Below are 7,074 nucleotides of genomic sequence, written 5' to 3' on the forward strand. Positions count from 1 at the left end.
TATTTTCCCATACAGCTTATTACAGAATACTGAGTAGTGCTCCCTGCATTATACAGTGGGTCTTTGCTGATTATCTCTATTACATATGTGCGTGTGCGCTGTCACTCCCTGCATTATACAGTAGGTCTTTGTTGATTATCTCTATTACATATGTGTATGTACTAAGTGTACTAAGTCACTTCAGTCATGTCCAGCTCTTTGTGACCCTGTGGACCATAGCGTGCCAGGCTCCTCTGTCCCTAGTATTCTCCAGGCATGAATACTGGAAAGGATTGCCATTTCCTACTCCAGGGCATCTTCCTGACCCAGGGATCAAACCTGCATCTCTTATGTCTCCTGCATTGGCAGGAGGACTCCTTACCACTAGTGCCACATGGGAAGCCTATATAATACTATGTGTATCTTTGTCCCAAATTCCTCATTTATCTCTTCCTCCCACCTCTTCCCCTTTGGTAACCATACATTTGTTTTCTGTGTCTGTGGGTCTGGCTGCTTTGTAAATGAGCTCACTTGTATCATCTTTCTAGATCAAATGTGTAAGTGATGGCAAATAATATCTGTCTTTCTCTAGTTTATTTACTTTGTATGATAATCTGTGTGGCTGCAAATGACATTATTTTATTCTTTTTATGAGTGTGTAATATTCCATTGTATATATGTACCACATCTTTATCCATTCATGTATAGACGGACATTTAGGTTGCTACCATGTCTTAGCTACTGTAAATAACGCTGCAGTGAACACTGGGGTGCATGTGTTTTTTCAAATTATTATTTTCTCCAGATATAGGCCCAGGAGTGGAATTGGTGGATCATATGGTAGTGCAATTTTTAGTTTTTTAGGGAGCCTCCATACTGTTCTCCATAGTGGCTGTACCAATTTATATTCTTACAAACAGTTGGAGGATGCCCTTTTCTCCATACCCTCTCCAGCATTTATTATTTGTAGGCTTTTTAATGGTGGCCATCCTGACTGGTATGAGGTGATACCTCACTGTAGTTTTGATTTGCATATCTCTAATAGTCATGTTGAGCATCTTTTTATGTGCTTTTTTGGCCATCTGTATGTCTCTGAATAAATGTCTATTTAGATCTTCTGCTCATTTTTTGACTGGGTTGTTTGCTTTTTCATATTGAGCTACATGAGCAGTTTGCATATCAATCCCTTGTCAGTCGCATCATTTGAAAATATTTTCTCCCATTCTGTGGGTTATCTTTTTTTTTTGTTTATGGTTCCTTTGCTGTGCAAAAGCTTTTAACTTTAACTAGGTCCCATTTGTTTGTTTTTATTTCAATTACTCTAGGAGGTGGATCCAAAAATATATTGCTGTGATTTATGTCAAAGAGTATTCTGCCTACATTTTCCTCTAAGTTTTATAGTGTCCAGTCTCTCATTTAGTCTTTAATCCATTGAATTTATCTTTGTATTTGGTGTTAGAGAATGTTCTAACTTTATTCTTTTATGTGCAGTTGTCCAGTTTTTCCAGAACCAATTATTGAAGAGCCTGTCTTTTCTCTATTATATATTCTTGCCTTTTTTGTTATAAATTAATTGCCTATTAGGTGTGTGGGGTTTATTTCTGGGCTTTCTGTCCTGTCCTGTTGATCTGTATTTCTGTTTTTGTGGCAGTACCATACTGTTTTGATTACTGTAGTTTTGTAGTATAATCTGAAGTTAGGGAGCCTGATTCTCCCAGCTCAATTTTTCTTAGAATTGCTTTGGCTATTTTGAGCCTTTCATGCTTCGATACAAATTTAAAAATCTTTGTTCTAGTTCTGTGAAAAATGTCACTGGTATTTTGATAGTGACTGCATTGGAATCTGTAAATTGCCTTGGGTAGTATAGTCATTTTGACAATGTTGATTTTTTTCAATCCAGGAACATGGTATATCTTTCCATTTACTTGAATCATTTTTTATTTATTTCATCAGCATCTTGTAGTTTTCAGAGTACAAATCTTTTACCTCCTTGGGTAGATTTATTCCTAGGCATTTTAATCTTTTTGCTGTGATGGAAATGGGATTGTTTCCTTAATTTATTCTTAGGTAACTTACAATTTTTTCTGATCTTTTGCTGTTTTATAGAAATGCAACAGACTTTTGGCTATTAGTTTTGTATCCTGAAATTTTCTCCAATTTGTTTATGAGCTCTAGTAGTTTTCTGGTAGCACCTTTAGTATTTTCTATGTATAGTATAATGTAACCTGCAAAGAGTGGCAGTTTTATGTCTTCTTTTCCAATTTGGATTTCTTTTATTTCTTTCTTCTCTGGCTTCCATGACTAGGACTTAAAAATTATATTAAATAAAAGTGGTGAGAGTGGACATTCTTGTCTTGTTCCTGATCTTTGAAGAAAAGCTTTCAGCTTTTCTCCATTGGGCATGATGTTTGCTGTGGATATGTCATATGGCTTTTATTATGTTGAGTTAAGTTCCCTTTATCCCCACTTTCTGGAGAGTTTTTTCATAAAGGGATGTTGATTTTTGTCAAAAAGCTTTTTCTGCAAATATTGAGATGATCATATGGCTTTATTCTTCAGTCTGTTACTGTGGTATATCACACTGATTTGCAGATATTAAAAAATTCTTGCATCCCTGGGATAAATCTCATTTGATCATGGTATATGATTCTTGTAATGTATTGTTGGATTCGGTTTGCTAATATTTTGTTGTGGGTTTTTGCATCTGTGTTCATCAGTGATATTCACCTGTAAGTTTCCCTTTTCTTGTGGTGTCTTTGTCATATTTTCATATCGGAGTGATGGTGTCCCCATTGAATGAGTTTCAATTTCAGTACTTGTGATTGGCCTGTTCATGAAAGTCACTCAGTCATGTCTGACTCTTTGTGACTCCATGGACTATACAGTCCATGGAATTCTCCAGGCCAGAATACTGGAGTGGGTAGCCCTTCCCTTCTCCAGGGGATCTTCCCAACCGAGGGATCAAATCAAGGTCTCCCGCATTGCAGGTGGATTCTTTACCAGCTGAGCCACAAGGGAAGCCCAAGAATACTGGAGTGGGTAGCCTATCCCTTCTCCAGGGGATCTTCCCAACCCAGGAATCAAACCAGGATCTCCTGCATTGCAGGTGGATTCTTTACAAACTGAGCTATGGTTTGTTCATGTTGTCTATTTATTCCTGACAGTTTTGGGAGACTGTACTTTCCTAAGAATTTGTTCATTTCTTCTAGGTTGTCCATTTTATTGGCATACAGTTGTTTGTAGTAGTCTCTTACAATCCTTTGTATTTCTGTGGTATCATTTGTAATTTCTCCTTTTTTATTTCAATTATTTTATTGATTTGAGCCCTCTCCCTTTTTTTGATGAGTCTGGCTAAAGCTTTATCAATTTTATTTTTTCAAAGAACATCTTTTAGTTTAACTGATCTTTTCTATTGTTTTTTTGTCTGTATTTCATTTATTTTTGCTCTGATCTTTATGATTTCTTCCCTTCTACTAATTTTGGGTTTTGTTTGTTCTTTCTCTAGTTGCTCTAGGTGTAAGGTAAGTTGTTTATGTGTGATTTTTCTTGTTCCCTGAGGTAAGATTGTATTGCTACAAACTTCCCTCTTAAACTGCTTTTGCTGCATCCTGACATTTTTGGATCGTTGTGTTTTCATTTGAGTCTTTTTTGATTTCCTCTTTGATTTCATCAGTGATCTTTTTTTTTTTTTTTTTTTTTTGGTCATTTAGTCTCCATCTGTGTTTTGGGCAGTTTTTTTTTTTTTTTAATAGTTGATGTCTAATTTCATAGTGCTGTGGCTGCAAAAGAAATTTCAATTTAATATGCCAGGGTTTTCTTTGTGGCTCATGGAAAATGTTTCATATGCATTTGAGAAGAATGTGTATTCTGCTACCTTTGGATGAAATGCTCTATAAATATGAATTAAGTCCATCAGGGCTAATGTGTCCTTTAAGGCCTATGTTTCCTTACTGACTTTTTTCTCTGATCCATTCATTGAGGTAAGTGGGGCATTAAAGTCTCCCACTATTCTTCTGTTACTGTTGACTTGTGTTACTTGTACTTTTATGGCTGTTAGCATTTGTCTTATATATTGAGGTGCTCCTATGTTGGGTACATGTATATTTGCAACTGTCTTCTCTTTTTGGATCGATCCCTTGATCATGTAGTATTCTTTGTCTTTTGTAACAGTCTTTATTTTGAAGTCTGTTTTGTCTGATATGACTGTCACTACTCCAGCTTTCTTTTAATTTCCATTTGCATGGAATACCTATTTCCATTCCCTCACTTTGTCTGTATGGTCTCTAGATATGAAGTGGGTCTCTTAGACAATACAGATGAAAGTAATTATTAGTATGTATGTTCTTATTGCCATTTTGTTAATTCTTTAGGATTTGCTTTTGTAGGTCCCTTCCTCTTTTATTCTCTTCTATTGTGATTTGGTATTGTGCTTGGATTGACCTTTCTTTTTTGTGTATACATCTATTGTAGATTTTTGGTTTGCAGCTATTAATACCATGAGGTTTTGATATAGCAGTCTATAAACATCCAAGATTGTTTTAAGTTGCTGGCCTCTTAATTTCAAATGCATTTCTAATAACCTGCATTTGCACTCTCCTGATGATTGCTGGTTTGATACCATTTTTGTTTGTAAGTGATCTTCTGTCCTTACAATTAATGTTTGACTTTACTGATGAACTTTCCCATTTATAATTTTCTTTTTTTTTTAGTTGTGGCCTTTTCTTTTCCACCTAGAGGTTTCTTCAGCATTTGTTGCAAAGCTGGTTTGGTGGTGCTAAATTCTCTTAGCTTTTGCTTGTCTATAAAACCTTTGATTTCTCTGTTGAATCTGAATGAGAGCCTTGCTGGGTAGAGTATTCTTGTTTATAGGTTCTTCCCTTTCATCACTTTAAATATATCATGCCAGTCCTTTCAAGCTGCAGAGTTTCTGCTGAAAAGTCAGATGATAACCATATGGGGATTCCCTTGTATGTTACTTGCTGCTTTCCCTTTGTTGCTTTTAATATTTTCTCTTTGGTCTTTAATTTTTGTCAGTTTGATAAATATGTGTCTTGGCGTCTTCCTCCTTGGGTTTATCCTGTATGGGACTCTGTGCTTCCAGGACTTGAATATCTGCTTTCCCATGTTAGGGAAGTTTTTGGCTATTTCTTCCAACTATTTTCTCAGGACCTTTCTCTTCTCCTTCTGCAATTGACCCCTTTAATGTGAATTTTGGTGCTTTAATGTCTGAGAGGTCTCTTAAACTGTTCTCATTTCTTTTCATTCTTTTTTCCTTATTCTGTTCTGCAGCAGTGGTTTCCACCAATACCAATCTCTCTTCCAGTTCACTTAACTTGTTCTTCTGCCTCATTTATTCTGGTACTGATTCCAGAGAGTGTATTTTTCATTCCACTTACTGTACTGCTCAACTGTTTTTTTTTTTTTTGTTGTTGTTGTTTTTTAGTTTTCTAGGTCTTTGTGACACATTTCAGGTATCTTTTCAGTCTGTGCCTCCATTGTCTTTCTGAGTCTTGGATCATCTTTACTGTCATATCTGAATTCTTCTTCAGTCTGATTGCCTTACTCCACTTCACTTCTGGGCTTTTATCTTGTTCCTTCAGTTGGAACATACTTCTCTGCTGACTCATTTTGTCTAGCTTTCTGTGTTTGTGGCCTCCTTTTCTCAGGCTGCAGGTATGTAATTATGCTTGCTTCTGGTATCTGCCTCTGGTGGGTGATGATGGTCCAGAGGCTTGTACAGGCTTCCTAGTGGGAGGGATTGATGCCTGCCCACTGGTGGAGCTGGGTCTTGTCTCTCTGGTAGGCAGGTCCATGTCAGGGGTACGTTTAAACATAGCTGTGAGCTCAGGCTTTAGGCAGTCTGTCTGCCTTTTCACCCTGTGGGTTCTTTGGCCGGAGGTGTCCCAGCACAGGACCCTGCAGTCTGTTGGGTGAGCCCCGGTCTTGCTATTGAGACCTCTGTGAAAGCTCATGCCAATGAATATTCCCTGGAGCCTCTGCCTCTAGTGTCCTTGCCCACATAGTGAGCCTCAGCTGACCCCCTCCCCTCCAAAAGACCCTCTGAGACCCACAGGTAGGTATGGCTCAGGTTCTTATGTGGTCACTGCTTTACTGTATGTCCCAGGGCATGTAAAACCTTGTGTGTGCCTCCAAGAGTGGAGTATCTGTTTCCTCCCAGTCCTGTGGAGCTCCTGGCCTTCAAAGTCAAATGCTCTGGGGGCTCTTCCACCCAATGTCAGACTCACAGGCTAGGGAGCCTGACATGTGGAGCTTAGCACTCTCACTCCACGGGAGAACCTCTGTGATATAAATATTTTTCACTTTGTGGTAGGAATGAAATTTAATTATATCACAAATATGCTCCTTCTATGATTTCACTGTGGCTGCTTCTTCATCTTTGCATATACAGAATATCGTTTATGGTAGGTGTCAGTCTTTTTTGTTCAGTGGTTAGTCGTAAGTTTGGTGATTTCATGAGAGGAGGTGAGCGCAAGTCCTTCTACTCCCCCATTTTGTCTGCTCCCTGCTCTGTGACCATATACTTTGAAAAGATTTTCTTTGTGCAGTTTTTCTTCTTCTTTTGCTTAGCCTCTTATCCTTTTTACCCTTCTTGTTCACCAAAGCCAACCTACATTAACAATCTAATATAAATAACATCTATAGTTAGTATAGAAATGGTAATAGCATATTTCTTTTATGTACACCTGTAGTTCTCCCTAAATATATAAATACACTTCCTTTTTTCTTTTGTACTGTTTGTTTTCCAGTCACATAATCTTCTCTACACAAGTTACATATGCTTTCCTACATCTTAGTATTCTCACTAAAGGATGTCTCATGGAAATTCCTCTAAGCCAAACAGTAGAGCTTCATCCCATTCTTTGTAACGGCCACACAGTGGTTTATGGTATAGATATGCCATAATTCATTCATTCTTTCTCCTATTGATAAGAATTTAGCTTTGTATCCACTGTGTCTTTCCTTGGAAAATCCAGACAGCAGCTTTATTGATAACTGCTAAAACTTGAAGTGCCAAGATGTCCTTTGGTAGGCGAATGGATAAATAAATTGTGGTAGAGTCATCCAATGGATTAT

The 7,074-nt window shown here is 37.5% G+C and overlaps 1 protein-coding gene and 1 long non-coding RNA gene across 2 annotated transcripts in view; one reads left to right on the plus strand and one right to left on the minus strand.

Moving 5' to 3' along the window:
• Positions 1 to 7,074, minus strand: part of HMCN1 (hemicentin 1) — a 514,767-nt gene that overhangs the window by 25,901 nt on the left and 481,792 nt on the right. The window lies entirely within an intron of this gene.
• The window catches only part of LOC139037444 (uncharacterized), a 111,073-nt gene that overhangs the window by 23,415 nt on the left and 80,584 nt on the right, over positions 1 to 7,074 (plus strand). The window lies entirely within an intron of this gene.

Source organism: Odocoileus virginianus, chromosome 11 (genome assembly GCF_023699985.2).
Source record: "Odocoileus virginianus isolate 20LAN1187 ecotype Illinois chromosome 11, Ovbor_1.2, whole genome shotgun sequence".
Lineage (NCBI taxonomy): Eukaryota > Metazoa > Chordata > Mammalia > Artiodactyla > Cervidae > Odocoileus > Odocoileus virginianus.